The sequence below is a fragment of the Dinoponera quadriceps genome, unplaced genomic scaffold (assembly GCF_001313825.1).
Source record: "Dinoponera quadriceps isolate SergipeBrazil2010 unplaced genomic scaffold, ASM131382v1 scaffold397, whole genome shotgun sequence".
NCBI classification, from domain to species: Eukaryota; Metazoa; Arthropoda; class Insecta; order Hymenoptera; family Formicidae; genus Dinoponera; species Dinoponera quadriceps.
In genome coordinates, this window is record NW_014554705.1 from 540,806 (window position 1) to 564,346 (window position 23,541).

At 44.6% G+C, this 23,541-nt stretch overlaps 1 protein-coding gene and 1 long non-coding RNA gene across 4 annotated transcripts in view; both read right to left on the minus strand.

The window, feature by feature from the left end:
* Window positions 1-3,927: 3,927 nt before the first annotated feature.
* Window positions 3,928-7,398, minus strand: LOC106740945. Its single transcript, XR_001374143.1, has 3 exons — window positions 6,958-7,398; window positions 6,492-6,868; window positions 3,928-4,610 (listed from the first exon to the last, which is right to left on the minus strand). It is a non-coding gene; the product is annotated as an uncharacterized LOC106740945 (long non-coding RNA).
* A 13,759-nt stretch (window positions 7,399-21,157) lies between these two features.
* Window positions 21,158-23,541, minus strand: part of LOC106740942 (titin-like) — a 104,831-nt gene continuing 102,447 nt past the window's right edge. For all 3 annotated transcript variants that reach the window (XM_014612431.1, XM_014612432.1, XM_014612430.1), the window contains one exon: window positions 21,158-23,370. The gene's annotated coding sequence lies outside the window, so the exon portion shown is untranslated. The remainder of the gene's footprint in view (window positions 23,371-23,541) is intronic.

Here is a 23,541-nt window from a genome sequence, read left to right on the forward strand (position 1 = left end):
AAGAACAGTTTGCACTTACTTAGATGACTTGACAGATTAATAAAAACTTACTTTCGCGATACTGACATTTATTAACTTCTCTCTTGAACCTGGAATTCTACAGATTTAATTTTTATACCACTTTGAACAACATATTTTGATGCTAAGACAGCGAAAACGGAAATTTAAGAATCGTCATCAGAATCAAAGTAGAAGTCAATTATATTAATTATATTATATAGAATTAAAATTCAACTTAATTTGTTATCTTAGCTGTTACTAAGTGCAGAATTTGAATGAAAAGTTATTTATTGCAGAATTAGAATGAAAAGTTCAACGCAGGTCCAAGATTTCGACTCGGGTTCCTTCACGATGAGACAAAGTGTTTCTTTCTCTTTTCGTCACTTTACGACTCTATGCTCGAGACAGTTGGATTGATTTTCGATCACAAACGAGTGACAATGTGCAGAGTCCACTTTATGAATCGTGAGTAAGAAATTCGATGAAAAATCTAATCTCGTGCGATAGATTATAACGCTGCGTGAAGCTATTCTTCGATTAGCACGAATCTTACTTGTTCAATATCTAATTGAAACACGAGATAAGAAACGTGATGAAATTCAAGCTCAAGAGGAGTAGAGCTGTGCCCGCGCGAACAACGTATTCCGTTGCAACATTGCTCAGTCAGCGGACTGTGTGTTATTTTCGTTTCCCCGTGCGCGAGTCAAGTGAGGATAAGTCACACCTCTATTCCGTCCTCCATCGTAGACTTGTACTTATGAAGCCTGTGTGTTTCGCAGAGAACTAGGTCGAACGGCGCGATATTTTCGTGCAGGTTTGGCAGAAAGATGCATTTTATGCGGCGCCACTTAACTCCGTAATCGATTGCACCGCGCGCTGCTCGCCTAGCGGTCAATAGTTGTCACAATGTAAAAAAGTTAGTCTTGAAGAAGGAGAGGGGGGAAGAGAAGGGAGGGGGATTCCGAAAAACATATTCAGTTTAATTCCGTGACGTCAACGTTTTCAAAGCCGTTCGAGCTAGCCACGTTAGTGAGAGAAGGCTACGCGCAATCCTTACTATATTTTTTTGCGGCTCGTTAACGGTCAATTATCTTGTGCAATTAACGACGCAAGTTTAATATACTCGCATTGTGGTGCTACTTCTCGCGCGAGTCCGTGGAATTCGATGCGAAACTTCCAGCACGGAACGATGGAATTTTTTACATCGTGATTTCTAACGCCATTCAATTTAATCGAATCTACAAGGCATTATTGAGGGTGATATTAAATTTCGATAATCACAATATTATAAGTTCTACTAATTGTATAACGTCGGATTAAACCTTGTTCAAATAATCGAAGAGCTATTCTTAGATCGATCAATTTTCGCAAATCTGTAAGAGGCGTTTTTCGTTCAGAAGACCAAGAGGCAATAATTATTCTTCCGAAGATATTTAAATGTCTGTTTTAATTACACACACCTGTTCCGTTCAAAGTTAAAAGAAAACATTTCATCTTACAAAGCAAACATCTTGCTCATAATTTATTTTTAACTGATGGACGTTGAGTATTTTTTCCTCTTCTTCTTGATTTTATATTTATACCGAGGAAATTATCATAGAAATATTGGAAAAAAATGCTACCATATTTCACGTAATATTTATTTCATCCAAATAAAAAAGATCCAAGTAAAATGTTATTCCAATATTCTTTGGCAAATATTTACTAGAAGAAATATAATTAACTATATATAATATAAGATATAATTTGTCCTTTACATAAATAGATATTTACTTATATGTGTTAAAACAATCGCGACAGATATTCGATTCATAATATCGAGAATATCAAAATTTATTTTTGAAAAATATTTGCTGAACGGAAAGATCTAAATTTACGACCACTAAGTTTCTTCAATGGAAAACAAGTGTAACATAATTCTAGCAAATATTCTTTTAAATTTAGAATCACTTATACTTACATTCAATAATTTACAAATTAAATTATCACTGCGTTTAAGTATTTATGACATTTTACAAAAGTTATTAAGATATACTTAAATTGACAGAAATATTACTTGATTGATCAGGGGCTTAAAACCAGATGATTACATCGATTCTAGCACATTTATCGGTGAAGATAAAATCATTTTAGAATTCCAGATATTCGTTTCCTCCAATCCTGACTTGAAGAAATTCGCGTACGAACCGGGGCATTCAACACCGGCAGCGTGCTCGCGCAATGCAACGCGACGCGTCCCGAGCCGATTGTTTGCACAACACCGGCAACTCCAGCTGATTCGTGCAGATCCACGTGGGTGCCGATCAGCCACATGGTCGACCGACGATGACAGCCGGAGCACACCAATTAGCTTGATGACATCTGTGAATGATTTCGAGCTCTTCCATACAATTTCAGGCGGCCTGCGTTACCGACACACGCCGACGAGCGAGCGTGCCGCCGGCTCGTACGATAAAACCCACGCGCGGCCTTTCGCTCTCTGGAAAGACGCCCTTCCGCGTTTTATCGTGCAGACCCGCGCTTTCGAGTTCTGGCCGCGCTCGTAGACGAGAGACGTAGTCGCCTATGCCCACGTGGGCCTGAACGTGTGTAAACAAATACCACGTGACGGTGTCGGGAGACGGTGATGAAAAGAAAAATTCACCTTGCCGCTCGTACTATCGGCGCTTCGGCGGAGGAAAATTCGCGCGCAACAACCGAGAAGCCGAGGGAACGTATCTGCTAACTTCTTCAGAGGTCCGCGAGAATTTAAAACCATGGATGACTTTCCGGATAAGTCGAGCAAATATGAGAACACGTCAGGTGGGAAACCTTGTAAAGCCATTTTCGCACCGATGATTCTGAAGTTATCGAGACACCCCAAAGTGCGCAAGATAAAGTTACATAATTGCGAGATCTTATACATCACGAATTATTCACCGTGACGGAACGCATCAAAATCCGAGTCTTCGCATTCATCAGTATTTTATTGCTCTTTTTTTCTTCTGCCCGCAGGACACGTAAAGAAGTCCGGGAACTCCGCAAAAACTTCGACGAGCGGTCCGACAACGAGGTTATTTGCGCGTGAAAACAGCAAATACGATTCGCTGCGACTTTGAGGAGCGCGTGTTTTAATTAATGATCGTGCGGTTTACTCCATTAAGGCCATAAAGACTCGCTTAATGCAAGAATCGCACCTCCAGAATGAATCACCGTCTTTTGTGTCCGCGACACGCGTGCCGCAAAAATACACGCTCGATCTCCGTTCCTTCTCCCGATATATTCTTTTCCCCGTCGACATTTGCGTGAAAAGCGTGCAAACTCGTAATTCCTGCGCGACGCAGGAATTTGCACGATATGCTCGCCGCTTAAAAATAGCGGGACTTTAATCGCTCCGCGCGCGGCCGTGCGCTCCGAACGAATTTTTCGTTTCCACGAGTTGGACTCTATCGCCGTGTAAAGTTGTACGTACACGATCGACGGTATCACATGTCTTTACACGGAAACGTCGATAAGCAGTCACCAATCCACGCTCGGCGCGTGCACGTATGCAGTCGCTTGCGTCGATGTGAGACGGCTGCAGGAATATTGGCGCCACACTGCTGCACACTTCGTAATATTTCTTTCCGCAGCGCACTCAAGTTTTTTCCGCGGTGTTTTATCTCGGACTTCTATCGAGAAACCTTTCTTGTATCTCTTTATATTTTATCATCTCCTGATCGTGTTAATTATATAGCGAGACCGGCTCTTTGCGCATAATCGTATCAGTTGCTTTCAAGAGTTCGTCGTGCAATTATCGCGCTTCCTTCGATATCTACTTTTGAAAGGAAACGTTTGCGCACTCTGAGAGTCCGATGGCGATAATTTTGTGCGATTTAAAAAAAGATGTTTAAATGCTCCTTGCATGTGTTTTTTTTTTGATCGATTTTTACGAAATCGAGCCTTTTAGTCCGATTTTTTAAATAAATTGATTCTAGCTATTCCGATTCAAGATTAAAAAGTCGACTTTTTCTAAAAGATCACTCATACTAATACGTACGAGAATCTTGTTCGTCACTATATAAGCGAGTAATTTACGAGATGAGTGGCGTTGCAGTTTTGTTAGGTAACAGGCAAAGCCTAATAATTACCGCATTACGTCTCGAATTATACAGACGTTATATCATTCGTCTCGAAATATACGTCTCGAATTATACAGACGTTATATCATTCGTATTATGTTATGCTATCATCCATGATATCGCGCATAGTTTGCGGAAGTTCATTTGATATTCAGGAAAACACAAAGTTCCACAGTGTGTAATTTCTTTTATATGCTTTTTTATATGCGTAAATCTTGTATATTTATGCGTGGTGATGTGCCGAGCGTTAATCGGCGTGGTGTGTGCGGCTATACGGGAATTAGCTGGCGTCTTGAATTTAGTGCTTCATATGTAATCGTGAGAGTAACGAGGGCAATGCTGGAATGACGTCTTTGCGGAGGCACTCGCATGTTTGTGACTAAATTATCCTGCATTTGTATAATTGAAGGCCGACAGGCAGCATAATATCGCGCATAACTCGTCATATGAACGCTTTCTCCCTTTGCAAGTAATTTGCAGGACATTTTTTCTCCACGAACGTCATTCTCTCTGAAAAAATGTAAACGAGCGCACTGATAAATGTCACATCTCGCCAGAAAGGAATTCTGCAAAAAAAAAAAAAGGAGTAATTATTCGCCGACGACGCGACGAATCGGTTCGCGCGGTCTGTGTGAGAGAATGTTCATTAACTCGTCGCTGGAAAGGATCATATCCTCCTCGTCGCATTCCGGAGGGATCCGCGAGCAATCGGATAAAAGTGAAGAAGAGCTGCACGCTTGCAGAGACAGCTATTTAAAGATTCTCACTGCTTTTGGTTCGACTCACATGACCGCGCGCTGCCAGTTAATTGCTTTGCTGCGAATATTCCTGCGCAGCATGTCGCAGCAACGGAGAAATCTCGCATCTAGAAGCTTGCGTCATGTGAACAGAACATTTGACACTTCTCGTGACACGTGTTCACGCCGTCATGTTCTCACAACGGCCGCGTGAATCGTTATGCCATTTCCGGGATAATCCTGCTTTCTCGATTCTCTATTCGATTGCAATTGGAAACTTGGGTGTCGGATTTTGCGATCCTTCAAGAAGCGCGCCGCCTCATGCTCTCCGAATTTTGGAGCCGGCCGATATTTTTAGAACGGATACTTAGTTCGCCAGAAATAAGTTGAAATTCGCGCCGTCAAATAATGGCATTGGCGAGCTTCCAAAATTTATGAAATATTTTATGCGCTCGTAAAGGTCTCTCGTGAGAGATAGAGAGAAATAGACACGCGAAGCGATTATCGTTTTTCTCTTTCCGTCGGCCAATACTCGCGCCGGGTCCCGTTGGTTCCTCCGTCGGCTCGGCGAAATAACGAATCAGCTGTTCCCCTTTCGAATGTCCGCGGATTTGCGACACGACACCGTCATCTTCCGTTTCCACCGCGTCGGCGCGCTCGCCGTCTAAAACAGCCGCGGCTGCCAAGCGCTCGGCTGGATTGAAAACGATCGCGGGGGCCTAATTTCTCACCGGCGCTCTTTGTGCATTCCATTCACGTAGATGCCCGCGGGAACGACGGCACCCACTTGATGCCAGTGGAAACGCGCGCGACACGTATCCACGGCCGTTGATTAGCGTAAATCATCAACGGCACGGCGTTGGCGCCCGCCAGGCGATTTGTTAACCCCCCGACCCCTTTGCGCCGCAATTAACGAGACATCCGTTTCGAAAAGTTCACGCAGTCTCTTCACGATCGATAGGCGGATGCGATACGCGCGGATATACCATCCGTGTCGGGCAACTCGAGAGACCGAGTTCCTTTGGGGAATACGACGAGGCGGATTCTAAAATTAATTCGACGCTTCCCCGACCGAGAATGTCGGGATATGAGAGATGGTCTTCGTTAGGCCGAAGGTCTCTCGAGGCTTGGCTTGGTTGCCTTCTTCTGAGAATCTAATTTTTGACCTCTCTTTCGTTTCTTCCCTTCCATCCGTTATTGTCCTCGCGAATAGCTCGGCCGGGTACGGTCGTTCGTCTTTCATCGGGTCGCGCGCGGAAACCGGCATCGGCCGGTCATAAATTCCCGCTTTTCCACAGCCGGGGACCTAATTGAATATCCGTTCGGTGCCGGCGAGAGTCCACGCGACGCAGCCTCGTGAGGGGAAATTCGTCCGAGATTGCAGCCTTCTTCGCGACGCTAGACGCAAAAGGCACGGGCTATTTCCACGTACCTAGCCGATCTACTCGGGCGGGGACGATAAAGCGAGTATTTGGCACATCGATCGACGGTTCAACGTATCGGCTGCCAAAAAATACACCGCCGATCCCGGTGGTGTAGGGTAACGTTGCAACACCGCCGAAATAACGCGCTCGTCGGTCACGCTTCGTACGAGTGTTCGACCTGTCTCCTGCGCCCTGGCGTGAAAAAGCCGCGGGTGGCTCGTCAAATTTACCGATCTTGGCTCGAGACCGATTCCTGCCGGCTACGTCGAGATGGTGCTGAGTTCGATACGATATTCGAGCAGCGTCGAGACCGTCGCTAGCCTCATGCAACGCACTCCCTCTCGCGCACTCGAGTCTCGGGCAGGCGTTACCTGCTTGTTGTATTCGGTGAAACAGACTGGCTTCCCGGCGAAATATAATTTTAGTGTCGCATGGTGTCGGTCCACCTCGTACGAGCGTGTCCGTCAACGATTGGCCAACTGGTGGAACGTGCCAGTTGCGACAACCCCGGAGCCAGAATAGGTTCGGAGGAGAGCTGATTCATTTTGCTACACGAGAGAGAGAACGACTCGAGTACAAGCGATCCGGATCTTAAGAGATACTCGTGCTGAAAGAACACAATCTCACGATGAGACGCAGTACGGTTTCCCGGCTAATCTCATTTAGGATCGACGAGTACAACGACAGTTTCGTTACCTCGGTGCAGAGAGAGAGAGAGAGGTCCGATGCAAGATCACATTTGATCGAAAATTCATAGACCGCCCGGCGGCGCGAAGCCGTAATGGTGCGCGCGCGGTCTGTCGCCGATGAAACTCCCTGTAATCCGGATAACCGTGCGGCGCACGTTACGGCACGGAGAGAGTATTGACCGTCCCAGCGGGCACAGTGGAAATTTCCACTGCCCTACCCCAAGACCCACGGTAACCGCGATCCACACACACTTTCCGGCTCGCTCGTGTGCGTATGGCTGCGCCCTAACGTCTGCCGGCCGATGTAAAGGCTGTGTGTCTCTTCGAGGTGACGATCTTTTTGCGCCAGCGGTTGGCAAAACTCTCCGCTGGCTCGGAGAGAGTCTCTCACAATTGAAGCTACGTGCACGTCTGGCTCGACGATCGATCCATCGATCCGGCTGCGTGATCTCATTGGGCGTCACCTCATTGGCCGACGGGGGGATTCACGCGGAACGTTCTGGAACGCGCAGATGTCCGCTCGGAAATTCCAGCCAGAGGCCGTGCGCTGCCGTGCGTTGCTTCGATTGCGTCGCTCGTTATTGATTTCTCTTCGCCGTGCCGATCTTCTTCTTCCGCCGACGAAGAAAGAACAGTCGCCTCGAAGTCGCTCGTTATTATTACCTTCTCGTCGAGTACGACGCGGTTTCAGGATCCTCGGTGAAATGCAGTCGTCGAAGAGACTTACGGTTGTTACCGCCGCGACGTGTCGCGAGCGTATTAGCATGAGGTCATGTCGCTGATGAATATGGATGGATGTTTCGGGCGTTGCAGCGTTTCCGCCCCGTTTTCCAGATAATTGCGTCACGTGGCCCGGAAATCGTGATCCAGCGATGATCGCACGCGAGAGACACCGTTCAAGGTTGTAGAAAATCGCCGAAATATGCGCGACGATTCGCCGGCGAGTCATGTGAAGTCTTGAGAACCACTGGCAGGTATGCGGGAGCCTCGGTATCCGAGAAGGTATTAAAGACGTGCGGCGGCTCGAATTGAATCCGAACGGTGGGCTGCCCGACCTTGAGGGGAAAATCAATGGAATGCAATGGACGTGTGGCACTGTCCTGCGACTTTCTTTTTCGGTCGCTACGGCGGCCCAGGATGGAGAGCGGGGAAAATGACGGACGGCGACAGAAACAGCGTGAGATAGCGCGACTCTTGTACGCCTATTTTTAGACCGGCGCCGTCCTTCGGCTTTTACGTAACGATGTAAAGAGCGTGCGTGTGTACAGCACCATCCAAATGGATTATCATTAGCGTCTTATCGTGCCGTCCCTTAATTCCGTCCGTCACCGCGGTCCTGATACCGCTATATAATGATATGTGCGACTCGATGATACCCACCGCTGAAATACCGTTGCCGTCTCGATGATGACTTGGCTGCTCGGCTCGCAGTCGCCATTTTCCTCGTCCTTCCGGACACGGAAGAACTCATCGTTGCCGATTCGCGAGAGGCCCGACAGCTAGCGTCAACTGGCGACTGCGACATGTAAACGGTCGGTAAAAGTACGGAAAGATAAGAGTCAGGATGGTACTTGCTTTACCGACTGGAGATCTGCTTGCGGTGCAGGTTGCGTTTCTTAATTGGTAATACTGGAGATACTCTTGAATTTTTCGCTGTACCGACAGCTGATTATATTATTTTATTATCATACAAATCTTTGGAAATGTGAGATGTGGATTGAACGTTCGTCAGTGTTACGTAAAAAGATGCGTTACGAGTTCGAATTTCGGCTTAGCGCGGTTTGAGTCTCGACTGGATGTTCCGTTGATTTTTTAGTTCTGAAGTCTCCGCTATGAGCCGCCACCATCTTCAGCAAAAACCTGAGCTCTCTTAAAGAGCTCTTTCTTTTCTTTTCTATCATCAAACAGTACGACTCGGCGACGGATTAGGCCGATTTTTTCTATTTCTCAACGGCGCGACCAAGAAACTTTTGTCTCTAATTATCAATGTATTTAAATTTGTACAATAATGTATTAAATTTAAAAAATCCTTCTGATTGGACGGTGATTTACATTAGTGAAAAGTGAAAATCCGAGTATGATAGATCTTAAGGAAATTAAAACAGAACATATATACATAAATCACATGCTTGATAAAATTCTGTAACAAATCGCTGCAGTTTCCCTCTGTTAGGAAAAATAGGGTCATGATTCTTAATTGAACGACGTTATCGTAATTAAATTCAGCACGTGGCAACATTTTAATTATTTCTCACTTTTTCCGATGATATTACGATCTAAGTGCCAATTAGTTGAGCGTCTGTAGATGGTGGAAGGTGGAATTTTCAGAAAAATCTTTTTTATCAGGAAACAAATCGATCCGGTATAATCCCCTCTTCCATAATCACCGGTCTCCTTGAAGAAAATTCTTTAGCACAATGCTCCACAGCAATTAGCTACGTAGTTCTCGGGGTCGTCCGCAGAACTTTGAAAGAAGATTAAACGCCACCGTTCTTTCTAAAATGCTTGTAAGAGAAAATTATTACACGTTTGCGTCTTGGAAGAGAGAGAGAGAGAGAGAGAGTGGGACAGCTCATTTCTGCGCAGAAACTTGTAAATTCCCTCAAGGATAGTTTTCCAATTTTTCTTATTTTTTTTTTAAATATATAAGCTTTCATTCTCGTAAGTTATTTTAAATCCGTTTAACACACAAAGCCATCTTCACACGCATAAGGAACTCTTTACACATTTTGCGTCCCCTGTGTAATTAAGGAATGCAAATCTGTAACTTTGAACAACATAAAAGTACATGTGTACGTCATGATGGAATTTTGAAGCGATCCAAACTCTCACACATCCACAACTTGCGGTAACAATGTTTCTACCACATTTCTGCCTATCGCGCGTGTAAATTTCTTCTTATACCGCGGAATACGAAAAACCATCGTTGCGTTCGGAAAGTTGAAAGTTTTTCCATCGCTTGGACTCTCAGCGAGTGCTAGATGGCTCGCAGATTTACCTTCTTCATCAGATTATTTATCGACTGCTTCCGTATGCACATCTTCAAAACTTCCCTTTTGCATATCTTAACTCCGATTTTCAGGCCACGCTGTGTATCGCACTACTCCGACGCAATCCCGCGTTCTGCGCTCGACCTCTTTACTTCCTTCAACCGCCTTATCCTTCAGCTTTATCCTGCGGATACCACTTCTTGCGCCGCTAAAAGTTAGCGTCCGGAAATCGTGAATTGATTTGAGACACGCCGCTCTCGAAATTTCTGGAACGCGAATGTACAAGCGCGAAAGTTTGCCAAAACGGAAGTTTCTTCTTCGAAAAATAAGCGGAAGAAAAACAGGAGGAGAGAAAAGTAAGAAACGAGGCTGTCTTTGCTTTCCTTGATATATGTATAACAAATGTTAAACAATTAACTGCACGAATCCCTGGGAAATGTATAGCGTGATCGCGAATCCAATGAACGTTCCAATTTATCGCTTCAATGCATTTATTTCGCATGTTATATTTGAGAAACTAAATGGAAGAAAATTGGTTGAATTAACGTGACAAATAAACGAGCTTTTTGAAGCCGTTCTGATTGAAAAAAGAAACGGAATGTTTGCTTCTTATATTTCAAATGTGATTTTCGGAATCAGAAATTCAGTTCTTTCTCAAGGAAGACGCGTTTCTTATTTTTCACTGACACCGCGCGGATAACGTTTGCAGGCAACGGGTGACCCACAATGCGCGCGTATCCGCCACAATTATCGCCAAGAATACATAACAATAAGCGTGAAAGATCGTTGCAGCAAGGGGAGCAAAAAACATGACAAAGAATGCGCGGGGAAATGTTCCGTGCGAATTCTACAGGGGTTTTTGTCCCATTCCTGCCGTGCGCAAGTCGACCGTGCGTTTATTGCGGTGGTACGTTTCGCGTGCGGTGTGCGCCAGAAATGTGCCACGCCACGTAGAATTGATCGCACGTGAACACATACATTCGCAGGCTGTTACATTGGTCATAGCTGGCTGAATCCCACTGTACAGGCGTAATCCGTTAACGTAGTCATCATTAACGAAAATTATGGCGGCGCGAGTATGTATCCGATCGGTGTCATCTTATCGGAGCCGGCGAGCTAATCCGTTATCAGGACGGAGTCTCGTGGGAAATTAATTTCAACTATGTGACTATGAGAGCGCGCGACGAGCTTCGCTCGAGATTATTTGCATTTCGATGCGAGCTATCGGTTTGTTTAAGTATCACTCAAGCGAGGGATAGTGTTATCAATAGTATGTTAGTAATATACACGGTATGCTTCGTTGATTTCTGAATAATATAATCTTTAATGTTCATCTTTTATATTCGTTTTATAGATTTATCGTACATTCAGATGTGCCTCGTATGCGCTCGAACTTGATCACTGGCGTCTGCAAGCTCTTCGATTCATTTCAATTAATTTCAAGTTGACCTTCCGATAACGAAAAATGTCCAGATACCGAGGTAGATTTTGGAATTTACATCTTCCAGGTTGCACATGGAAAATTACACGAGGAAGATGTACTATTCGTTTGATTTCAAGCGGATTTTATAAACAGAAATTTAGTTAAGAATTTACTGTCATGAAAATATTTATCGATTCTAGTCATGACAATATTTATCGGAGAGAGAATAGTTGAAATAAAATATTTATCGTCGAAAGTTAGAAAAGTGTGCGAAGAGAGCTTGAATTTTACCGGCTTACTTACGTTTATACGAATTAACAAAATTGGCTGGCTCGCAATCATCGCGTTGAGAGATTTTATTTGATTAACAGCAATTTTAGAATATCGCATTTTGCGCAACGCATGTGCACAACACGGCGCATCTCATATTTATGGAGTAACTTAATCCGGCGATTCATCGATATCATGAAAATTCACAACGTATACTGACATCGCTGATTACCGTTTGCTTAGCGCTATCGGCAAATTAGGTTAATGCGACTGATATTTCAACTCCGCTTTGCACCGTCGCGCGCGCACCAAGTCAGTTGTACATCTCGGCTCGAGACGCAATTCATTTACAATCAGCCGATAATTGTCCAAACAATTCAGCGAACTGAATATTCTCCATCGAATTACCATCTTTAACTAATTACTTCGTCTGCCCCGAGTTGTTACGGGGATTCCAAGAGAAACATCTCCCTCGTCGAATAAACTGGATGCGCGCGATGCAATTAGGCGCGATTGCGATACAAGGGTGACTGAAAGCTACGGTCGTGAGACGCCAAGGAACCGGCTTCACGCGAGAAAGGGTAACACCGAAGAATTAACAGTGTCCGCAAAATCAATAAAGGGACGTTAGCTGTAAAAGCGCGAAGACTAAATTCTCCCCGATGAAACTTTCTGATCAAACTTTTACGCCCAACGCGGCCCCGACGAAGGAGGTGGAGGAGAGAAAAAGGTAATTCTGCGGTTTTCTACGTTTGTTCGGTATTTTTTCTCGAGGAAGGAGAACCGCTCGTTTCGCGGGGATATTCATTTTTCAGGGAAACAATAAGATACGTAACGAGCTTGGCGATAATTACGACTCGAGCGGCGGTACGAGCAGTCGCGCGTGAAAAATTTAGCAAACTGATCGCGAGTGAAGTATACATACTTTACATGTACGTAACGTTCAACCAGCACGACCACGCACGTCGGGTTATTTATTTTTTTATCCATTTAACGTCCCGTATACCGTAGCGCTGGTATCTCATTTCTCACTCCTTTTTCATTCTAGCCCATTACCGGTAGTCTAATTTCACTCTCACGGTCAGATATTTCCGCCGAGAAATTCCCATATACGCCAAGGATAAAATTTACAGCGCGGAGAAATCCGCAGGAATTTAAGACGCAAAAAAACTCGCCCCAACTATCTCGTCCTTTGAGCGCCGGCTTTTTGCGGAGTCATCATGTGACGTTTTCATGCGTACGCTCTGACCGACTTGGCGAGTCAAAGTGGCTCGACCTTTTGCAGATTACGGTGTAAAACCCCGTACTTAAAAACGATATCGTCTTAAGCGAGCGTACAAGCGAGGAAGCATAATCCGTTTTTACACGGAATGACACCCACTTTCGTCCAGAGAATGCGCTCGAAATGAACGAGGCTAGTGTAACGAACTTGCGCTTTGACTCAGCGCGAGCAGAAGTCGCGGTGTCACTTCCTGGCGGAAGAACTCCCCGCGGAGATCGAGATACGGCGAGGAAGAACCGAGCCGGTCGATGGTAATCCGAAAGCCATTCACCGGTCTACATACCGCCCGCGATATCCTATCACCCCGATCCTCCGGAATTATACAGATTTGCCCGGAATGGGGGCTCGCTGTAACGCCGCGGCGCATTGCGATACACGCGTCTTCCTCCTCTCTCCTAGTCCCCCTTTCCCTCGTCGCTCTTAAGGACACGGGCGCGACGGAATTTCCAATCTTCCTGGGGAAGGGGAAGGCAGAGCATCGAAGATATTTGGAATTAACGCGCCCGGATATATCCTGCGTATTATATTGGAAATCGATATTCATGATTCTCTCCATCCCTCCCGCGTCCACACCTTCCCCCTTTTTGCGCCGAGGTCGGATACCGCGAATACGCGCGTACTCGTTGCGCTTCCTTTCCGTACACAGCCGGGATACCGTCCGACAACGTTTGAGTTCATCGAGCGACTCTCAACGGAGGGTTTTAGGAAGTCGGAGTACACAGCGCTTGCAGATCGCCGCAGACCGATTCACGAGCGGACGGTCGAGCTGATGGACGATTAAGCGACTGATGCACGGTCAGGCGTCTTGGCGCGTGAACCCACGCTTCGCCGCAGCATCCATCGATGGTGGCTTTCTATGCTCGTAACAACAAACGATGCTCCTTTGCCGCGTTTACAGCCCGAATAGAGCGATCTCCATTGCGGAGAGAAAGAGCCTGACAAAGGGAAGGATAGAGAGAGAGAGAGAGAGAGAGATCACAGAAGAGTGAGTCCGTAGAAGACCCATCTTTTTCGAGGATTTCGTTTTGATTCTGAAATATCTTCGCCGGATATCATCTCTATCTTTCTCTCCAAAGATTCGAACTGTCATCTCATGGATATGCCAAGCGTGAAATGTGAGAACTGATAACCGTCAGAAGCAGAAAATCGTGCGAAACTGAGAATCAGATTTAAAAGAAACATTATGCTTCGTTAAAGTGTTATATATTAGAAAGGAAGTCGAGAAAGATATATCTAATATTTGTTCCCGCGATTAGCCCTCCAGGGGCTTTTCGTCCGCGTTCCATCTACGTTCCTAATTTTTGCAGATGGAAAGGACGAAGCGGGATTATTTCCTTTGCAATCCGTCGGCGAGTCATTACGCAGCACGAGTCGATTGATAGGCTATCGGAATATAGACACATGTTACGTAGGTGCATCATTCGGCGGATAGATCCGCATTAAATACTAATCGATGGTCCACTTACCAGGGTGCATTTGTATTAAGGCTTTCCGCTCGCCTCGCTTACGTTAACTCATCGATCCACAACTTCGCGTTCCCAACGATCTCGTATGCAATATGCTTCTCTCTTACGATCGGTGCGATACGCTTTTTACTTATAACCGGCGCAAATTATCGAGAAATCTTTACTTTTCACTCTATGCTTATCAGGAGCGTAGCTTGTTAACTGTGCGGTAAAATGTGGTATTAAAATTATTATTACGGAGTTCAGTTATTAGATTTTTCTTATCACGATAACCGAGGTATTTTTTATAGTCGTCACTTACACACACACACATTTAACGATTACATTTGCATAATTACATTTGCATAATACACGACTGAATCTGTACAATTAGAAAATGTTCCGGTTTAATTTGTCAAGTTTCACAAACTTTTTGAGTGCACTCGCGAGTTTCTCTCTGCACAGTGACGCGAAGTTTTAATATTAGCGACACGGTATTTTTCAGGTACGGCTGACTATGAGCGGCGCGTTATGGGGTCATTGGTTCCTTTCCTCATCGATTGCGCGTTTTATTTCCATCCGCTTTTCCAAGCGAGCGTGAAATTCTGTATTTCACAGAAAACGTGACCTGACGGGAATTTCGCAGGGCACATCGTCGTGCCGCGCGCGCGCTATCGCTACACAGGACACCCGGCTTTTCCGACGATAATAATTAACCAAATCGTTTACGATAACATCGTCCGAATCGATTTCATCCCGGGGAATACAACAATTTTAATATTCCCATAAATATCGCGATTGTTGATGGTGTTGATTGTATATTCGACATTTTCTGAGGGGAGGCACGAACAGAGCTGCCGGCAGCGCAATATCTCGCGTGCGTGACTCGTCATGAAAATTAATAAAATCGTCGTCTCTATTTTTTCCGCTCGGCTTTATTGAGCGCCAACTCGATATGAAATTTACAGCCGAAGGAGAGAGCGTTTCAAACCGTTCCGTACCTTCCCCTCTAATGTAAAGAATCACCTTTTCTCCTTTATTGCTCTATCATGCGTATTCATGTAATCTATATGTGTATCTATGTGTATATATATGCATGTATGTGTGTGTGTGTGTGTGTGCAAGAAGATGTTTCTCCGGATATATACATCGACGGAGGAATAACTCCACCTGAATCGATAATCGCATAATTGATCGTTCCCTCAGACGCTCCGCCGAATGTGAGACGAAATCTATTTCTCGAATCGCACTTACTTCGTCATTTTGCGCCTACACACACACACACATACAGACACGTGTAAACGTATTGCGGAGACAGCGGCGATGTGTTGCGCGCCCTTTCCGCCGGCTTCCATTCGCCCTGGACGGCCCACGGGAAATAAACCACTTCGGCGTGTCGCCGCTGATGGAGACAGAGCAGAACGAAGAGAAACGGCGAACGACGCTGGGGAGAGGACGGAGGACGGGCGACGTGGCAGGTACCGGGCAGCGCATCAAAACTAATGAGCACGGTCGTGTTTTATGCTCGTTACGTCGCCGTGAGATCGGCACAGCCGTAAATCTCTAAGATAAGTCTTTCACACATTTTGATCACGGTAAAAGCCCGCCGCTGCCCGGCGAAAAATCCCGGCTGGATATTCGAGATTTAAGGATAAGGAGCTGACACGCCGGCAAATGGACGGAAATAACGCTGGCGTGTCCGAGGATAAGGTAATTTGTCCTTTCCCTCCCGCTCTACCCGGATTTTCCATGCATTTCCGCGCGCGAACTAGATTACCCCTTTGATGATTTCCCCCGGCAGGCGTACTACCTGCACGCCGGTCTCAACTTCGGCCTCGACACCGGGAAATGGTCTGCTGAAACTTGTTGGCACCGACACTTATTCACCTGTGTGTGCGCGCGATCGACGCCTCGGCCGTGCGTCATACGCGGGACGCGTGCGGAAAGAAATCTTCGTTAGTGCTCCGGGGTGAAAGTATAAGAACAAATCGTGGTATCCCAGACCGAGGAATAAAGCGACTGGTGAGAGCGGCGAGGGTGAGTAGCGAGTTAGATATTATCGACGTAATACAAAACCAATAATCAGCCGAGCGGCGAACATTCAGAGAGGCGAGAGGTAGCTTGCTCGTCGGCTTCGGGCAGATAGAAAAGAATAAAAAGGCTGGAACGAGGGAGGGAGGAGAGACGAAGAGAAAGAGGAAGGAAGAACAGAGAGAGAGAGAGAGAGAGGATAGGAGAAAGACAGAGAGCGCGAGAGAGGAAGAAAAAGAGAACGCGACTGTACAAGTGTCGATATCCATCGCGGGATATAACATCTCGAACAACGGGGATGAAATCCATTTCCGAGATTGGTGACTATCGATTGAAGCGTTTCGGGGCCGCCCTCGACGCGGCCGCATTTTACTCACTAATTTTGCGATAATTAGCTGAAATGCTCGTTAATATCGGGGCTACGCCGGCTGCGGTTTTCGGTTCGAGCGTTAACAAGCTTCCTCTTCCTGCACCATCCGTTCTCTCCTCTCTTACCGCCGCCGCCACCGCGTCTGCCCATTACCACTCTTCTACGCCCGCAGACATCCACTTCCGTCGCCGACGACGACGACGTCGCCTTTCGCGTTCCGTGTCGCTCTAACAGTTACGTCTTTCAGACTAATTTGCGTTATCTCGTGAGTAGCTCTTCCGCCTCTGGAAAATCTCTTTTCTGAATCGTATCTTTTCTTACCTTTCTTTCAATAAATCATGACTCATTGTGTTCTGAAATATTGAGCTACTCGAATCAACGCGGTTTAACTCCTTGATTGACAAGCTGAATCATAAAGGGCTTAAGCTGGCAAAAAATGGATTCTTAAAAGTTAAGCAATGTCATTAAAATTTTGCGTCTAGGAGTTTTTGAGGTCACTGTTTGCGAATATGAAGTGCAGATTTTTCAAATTCAAAATGGTGGGCCCAATATGACGAAAATCGTAATTACGACTAAAATCCTAATTTTATTTCATCAAAATAAAACTGGACATCCGTAAATTCCTTGTATTCCCTTCTAATATATTATTGAGTTGTTAGTTGCGAATTAACAATCAAAACTGCTAATTTAAAAATGGCGGATCCAATATTGTGCCCATAAACGTTATTTTTTTAATTATGATGAAACTGCCACATTACACTCGCCCCTTTTAAATTTTGAATTTCGAAGTCCAGCATTGAACAGGGCGACCCCGAAAACCTTTGCATACCTAGTTTTAGAAATGGTGAACTGCCAGAAATCAATATCAAAACGCATTTTCGCCAATCAAGGAGTTGGTTTCATTTAATTGAAGTCCACGTACATTTCCAATTTTCTTAATTTGTTTCTTTTTTTTTTAATTTGAACGAGCGGACGTGGGAGTGAGCGAGAGCGGCGATCAATTTTAGCATCTCCGCGGCACGTGTGCTCGTCTAACTTATTTCCTCTCATTTGGTTCCCCCCGAGCACTATTTATCCGGCGAATAATCCTCGATAAGGATAAAAGATCCGGCGGCGAGAGCCCGTAGTAAACCGAACTTCCCCTTTTTTGCTCACGGGTGTGCGTTGGATCCCGCGTTATGAATGTGCTCGCGCGCACGAGCGTATTAGAACGAGCGGAGTATAGCTGGCGGATTAAACTCGCGGGCGATAGGTTGTTTTATGGGCACACACGCGAGCCGGTTTCCACCATAAGTGTATTCATATCGAGCGCGAGGACTCGAACATTCTGCTCGCGTTCGTTCATTACTTCCCCTCTCTCTCTCTCTCTCTCTCTGTCTCTCGTCCCCGATTGCACGAGACTACTTCTCCCACCGTCGCCCCCGTGGCGGCGCAGCTTTTCAATTAAGTCAAGCGTGAGGCCGCCATTGTACTAAAGCCGCGTGCCTGTTTCAATTAAACCTGTACGCTCATGTATCGCGCTAATAGCCCGGCGATAGTATTTTCGGTTTTCCGTCCGGCATGTCAAGCCGATTTTTATTTATATCCGCTTTTTCACCGGTCGACAAACCAACCGACTGGTCTATCTCTCGTCTCATTTGCAGGGCTTTCCGTCCCTTTTTGATCGCACCACGCGTGTTTTCATGCGTTCCTCCTTCTCACCCCTCTTACCCGGCAAACTCCGCACGCTTGTATTTGATATTCCGCGAAAATACAGATTTTTTTTTAATACTATAAAGGAAATGTACTTCATTAGTCTCATCGGCGGTCGTAATTTTTCCGCACGCTGCGCCGGCGAGAGACCGCGGCGCGATTTATTTCACGCGCCTTCAACAATAATAATAAAAAGGAAACATTATTGCGTGTATTTATCGCGAGTTTAAGATTGGGGATTATTCAGGATTAAACGTTAACAAGATGGGTGGAAAGGTACCGGCCCGATTACCATGCTTCCGAATAACGGAGAGGATGGCCGGGAGGATCAGCTGGGATTATTGTCGGGTAATTGAAAAGGATAGAGATGCCTCCCTCGTGTGTTTCACAATTGGGGCACGAGGTATGAAAAGTGTCTTTGTCCATTAACCCGCCACAATATGGCGGGGGNAGGACGGAGCAGCTCTCCCGTAAATACGGATAACGTCCCGACGAAATCAGGGCATCTTCTCCCTTTAATTCCCTCGAGTTTCGATTCTTCTTCAGTATTTAAAGCATTACTTGAGGGTGGTAATGTCACTTTTATCAGACAAGAGAGAAAGAGAGAGAGAGAGAGAGAGAGAGAGATTATATTGCGCGATAAAATGATCATTATTCACGTAGCACTAATTATTCTGTGAGTACGCGAAAAGTTTCACCAGTGAAATAATGTAGGAAATTTTCCGGGAGAGTAATCCGCATACCGACGCGGTCACAGAGCGCAATCGAATCTCAATAAACTTTTATTGTACGTTGCAGCAACGGTATATATCTTTTCCACATCGACTCGCATTTGCACTCTTGTGTGTAGGCCGTGATAAAGAGAGGGAAAGAGACAGGGAGAAAGAAAGAAAGACAAGAGATCGATAGAGGGACGCGATTTTTACCCGTCGTGAATCGGACGCTGTCGCGGCGATTAAAGTCGTTAGTTTAAATAAGAAAACAGAATCGTGTAGAACGGACGAAAGATGAATCGCTATCAACGAGGTCTGAAAGACAAACACCGTGCCTGAGTCACTCGCCCGGGGACAAAGCGTTTAAACGAGAATTCAATTTTCCGAGAGCTCTCGACGCGACTCGAGCACAGGGCGACCGAGACTTATCGGTTGACTAAGTCGATGATTAGTACTTTCCGCAACAATAGCTCTTTGCCGAACCGTTGAGAATTACGTTCGCCCCTCGCCCGAGTAATTACGCGAGGAGCAATGAGCGAGAGCGATTTTACCGTTCTCGCTCGTTCCCGCGGCGACGCACACACACGCCCGTTTATCGTGGAATAATAAACGAAATCTGCCACGCGCGATCTCGCCGTCGGGGATGACGAAGCACGCGTTCCGATCTTGTCGGCGTTGCACATTCCGAATCGCGCGTCTCGCTGACTTCGATCGATAATTATTAAACGCTCCGCGCCGCGCAATTGAGTGCGTTTAATCATGCGAGCGTCTTCATTGTACGGCGCTACGTAAACGCTATACTCGACACGAGGAGGGTTATTACATTCCGCTCGCGGAGAGGGTGAGACGTTTACCCCCCCCGGTTTGCAATTGCCGTGACATGCAATGGCCAGCGGGCTCGTCAAACGCGCACTCTGAGATACGGCGTTGATATTTCGCGATATTAAAACAGCCTTGACAGTTTGACATATTTAGCGCCTCTCGCGTTAACGAACCCCGCCCTGCCGGAAATATGTAATTGTAATTGTCGTGTGACCGTAATTACGGCTAACGCTTCATCGACGCGTGATGTAACCTTAATTTGCGAAATTAACCGGAAACTCCGGCACGGAATCGAACACCGCTGAATTTGTAACAAACGAGTCTTTAACGATGCAATTGCGTGTTATGACAATTATAAGTTGGCGTGTAATTAAAGTTTGTTACCGGCCGTCCTGAATATGAAATTCGACCGAAACACACCACATACGCTGTGTGGACTGTAATGTATTTTAATATTAACGGATTCGAAATAATTCCTCATTAATTGGCGATTATTCTCTCTGGTTCTTCGTGCAACTTACCGATTTCGCTTCTAGTACGCGCGAGTACGACGCGTAGTTTTGTTCATCGACGCCCATGTTTTGTCTCTGCTTGAGACATTTTGTTCAAACGGTGAGCTTCGCGACTTGACAAATAGGAGGAAAGCTCGGAGTTTTCCTTTCAATCATCAGTCTACAGCCGGCTTTTACTTGTAGGCGCTCGCCGGAATTTCCCGATAAATTACACGAAACTTTCCGAAGCGTTTTAAGTTGGATTACTTTGTTTGAACGCCGGATTGATTGAACGATTGCCGTTCTTTCAACACGCTATCTATATATTCGAATTACTCCGTTGCTGTCTTTGCCTGTGTACATTAATTATTTTTAAACAATGGAGGGGGAAAAAAAGCTATGCCAACGAAAAGCACGTATTTCCCAAACGATCGATCCTATAGTTAATATTCTTATCAATTGAGATATTTTCACTCACTTGTCTTCGTTAACGCAGCCTCACGATAAATTCTCCTTCCGTACTTCCTGCTGTTATCTTCAGCGATCGATTTTCATTGACCTTTGCAAAATTGTATGATTAATATAATTCTAAAAAGGAAAATTTTGGTGATAATTTTTCGCAAAAGACCCGAGGAATTAAGTATTACGTGTAATAATAATGACTCGTATCCACTTTTATTACGTACGTTTCCAAGACATATTTATATGTAATATTCCGTTTGCTATTCGCATGAACAGATCGTAAGTATTAAAAGTACTAACACTACAGGTTCTTATGTATCTATGTGCGACATTTGATATTAGGCTATACATCTTAATTTAATGTACATACATTCTAATTCAATACATATAAAGCCAACGAAGTTGCTGAAAATAATTCTTCAAAGTACACACACGTACGTGGAATGTTGAAAAAAGATCGGGGTGATGTTTTCATGAATCCACGGACGATGTCGGCGAGTGCGCTACATCTCTTTCAAGTTTGACCTTAGTCTTTTTTTCAACATTCTATACTTATCGGCACGTCGATATAGAAATACACTTACGGCTATTAAAGTTGAATTATAATAATAATTACGCGTATATTTAACTCTCTTTGTGTGTGCACATGATTAGCTGCTAACTTGAATAATAATTCGTCTGACAGGTTTTTAATAAAATGTTATTCCCTTTACAAGTTGTAAAGAGTTTTAATCTGAGATTTTATTAATTTATTGTAAAGTTTTGACGAAATCGGTGTATTCAAAAATTTACTTTAGAAATTCACTTAGTCTCCTGTTGTTCGCAACAACGTTTCCTTAAGATATTTATTAATTAGAATAAATATTGAGCTGTGAGTATTCGAGTATTTTTTAATATGACAAATTTTTTTTGAGAAACGCTACACCGATTCAAATCTGCATGCTTCGTGATTTCGTTGAGGCATTATTTTTATACGAATGTCGGTAAAAATAATAATAACCATTCGCAATCTTCGTCCATTGAGATATTATATTGTATAGATGCACTATTATTACTATAAGCTCGAGTTATCTTATCCTTTAGACCGTTACTTCGATTTTTAATTGAAAGATGAAGATTTCGATTGTGATGTAATCATAATGTAACGACTCTTTTCGTAAGGGACAAAATAACTTGAGTTTACGACAGTTTTTAACGCGCGATAGGTACAAGCATTGAAATATACAACCGGTTTTGGCAGTTTAGGAATTTTGCTGATAATAAAATTCCATTTTCTTAATCTCCGACGATCCGAATGAGGGATGCCGGCTGATTTGCGGACGTAATTTCGATCGTGACATTTCTGGGATTTTCGCTCACGCACGTTCTTCGACGAATTATTGCAAATCATTCTCGTTCGAAACGCTTAAATTTTACAGATCAGACGATGCTTCTCGTTTTATTCTCGTGTAATGTTTACAACGATTCTAGATTGAGTTTATTATTGCCAGTGTTGGTAATACCCAGAGGAGAACGTGAAACTACGTGCAACTTTTATTTACAGAACTCGATGTCCCATTTACATTAAACTACTTGTTAGAAACTTGTCACAAACTTATAAGAAGCAAATAATACCTGATTCTCACGATGAAGACTTGTCTACCCCGAGACGAGATCTCAGCGCTGAATTTGTCTATGATACGTTTTGAGAATGTAATATACTTCGGAGCGTGATGGTCTCCGAGGATGTTCCAAATTCCGCAGAAATTAAAGAGTTGTCCGTATAACGATGTATGCATTATTATTTTGCGACAAATTATCATATTATTCTCATCATATGTTCATGAAAATTAGTTTCTTAAACGATATTATCTTTCTAGCGAGATATTTGGGAAAGACACTTTAAAACACATCCACAAGTAATAAATATCGCATAAAATACTTAATAATAATATAATTTTTCATTAGAAAGTAAATAAACTTCGCACCTCGAGAGGTTAATTAATTAATTTATTTACTGAAGACACTTTGATGTGAACTAGGACGACGAGTCTCCGCGGAAAAACTTCTGTTTCAAAGAGAGTTTATGATGACCAACGACACAAGACTGCCAACTTGGTCCCCGAAGTTGGCGAACAAATTCATCCTCGTCGAGAGACGACCAAATCTCATTCCACGGATATTATTCACTCGTTACGAGTTCAAGCGGAGTTTCTATCAAGTAGTGTCACTTGGATAAGACATTTCTTTAAACGAAAGTTACATGGTTACGTGAAACTTCGCGGTCCTCCTTGGATTTCACCACCCGGGGGATACGGACTCGCGGAAAACTGTCTGCAGTTGAATTTCTCGCTTTAAGTTTATTCGCAAATAGATTTTTCTTTGATCCCGCGCGGTACCTGTCATATCTTCTTTCGTGACGTTTGGATTTCATCGCCAGGCTCAAACAGCTTTACGCAGAAAAAAAGAAAGAGAAATAGACAATGAGAAAGAGAGAGAGAGAGAGAGTGAGAGAAGGGGGGGGGGAGGGGGAATAGTAAAATAGGTCGAATCGAGGACAATATTTTTCGATACTTAAGTGCAATTTTGCAATTTGCAGGGACGTTTCGAACGATCGAAAA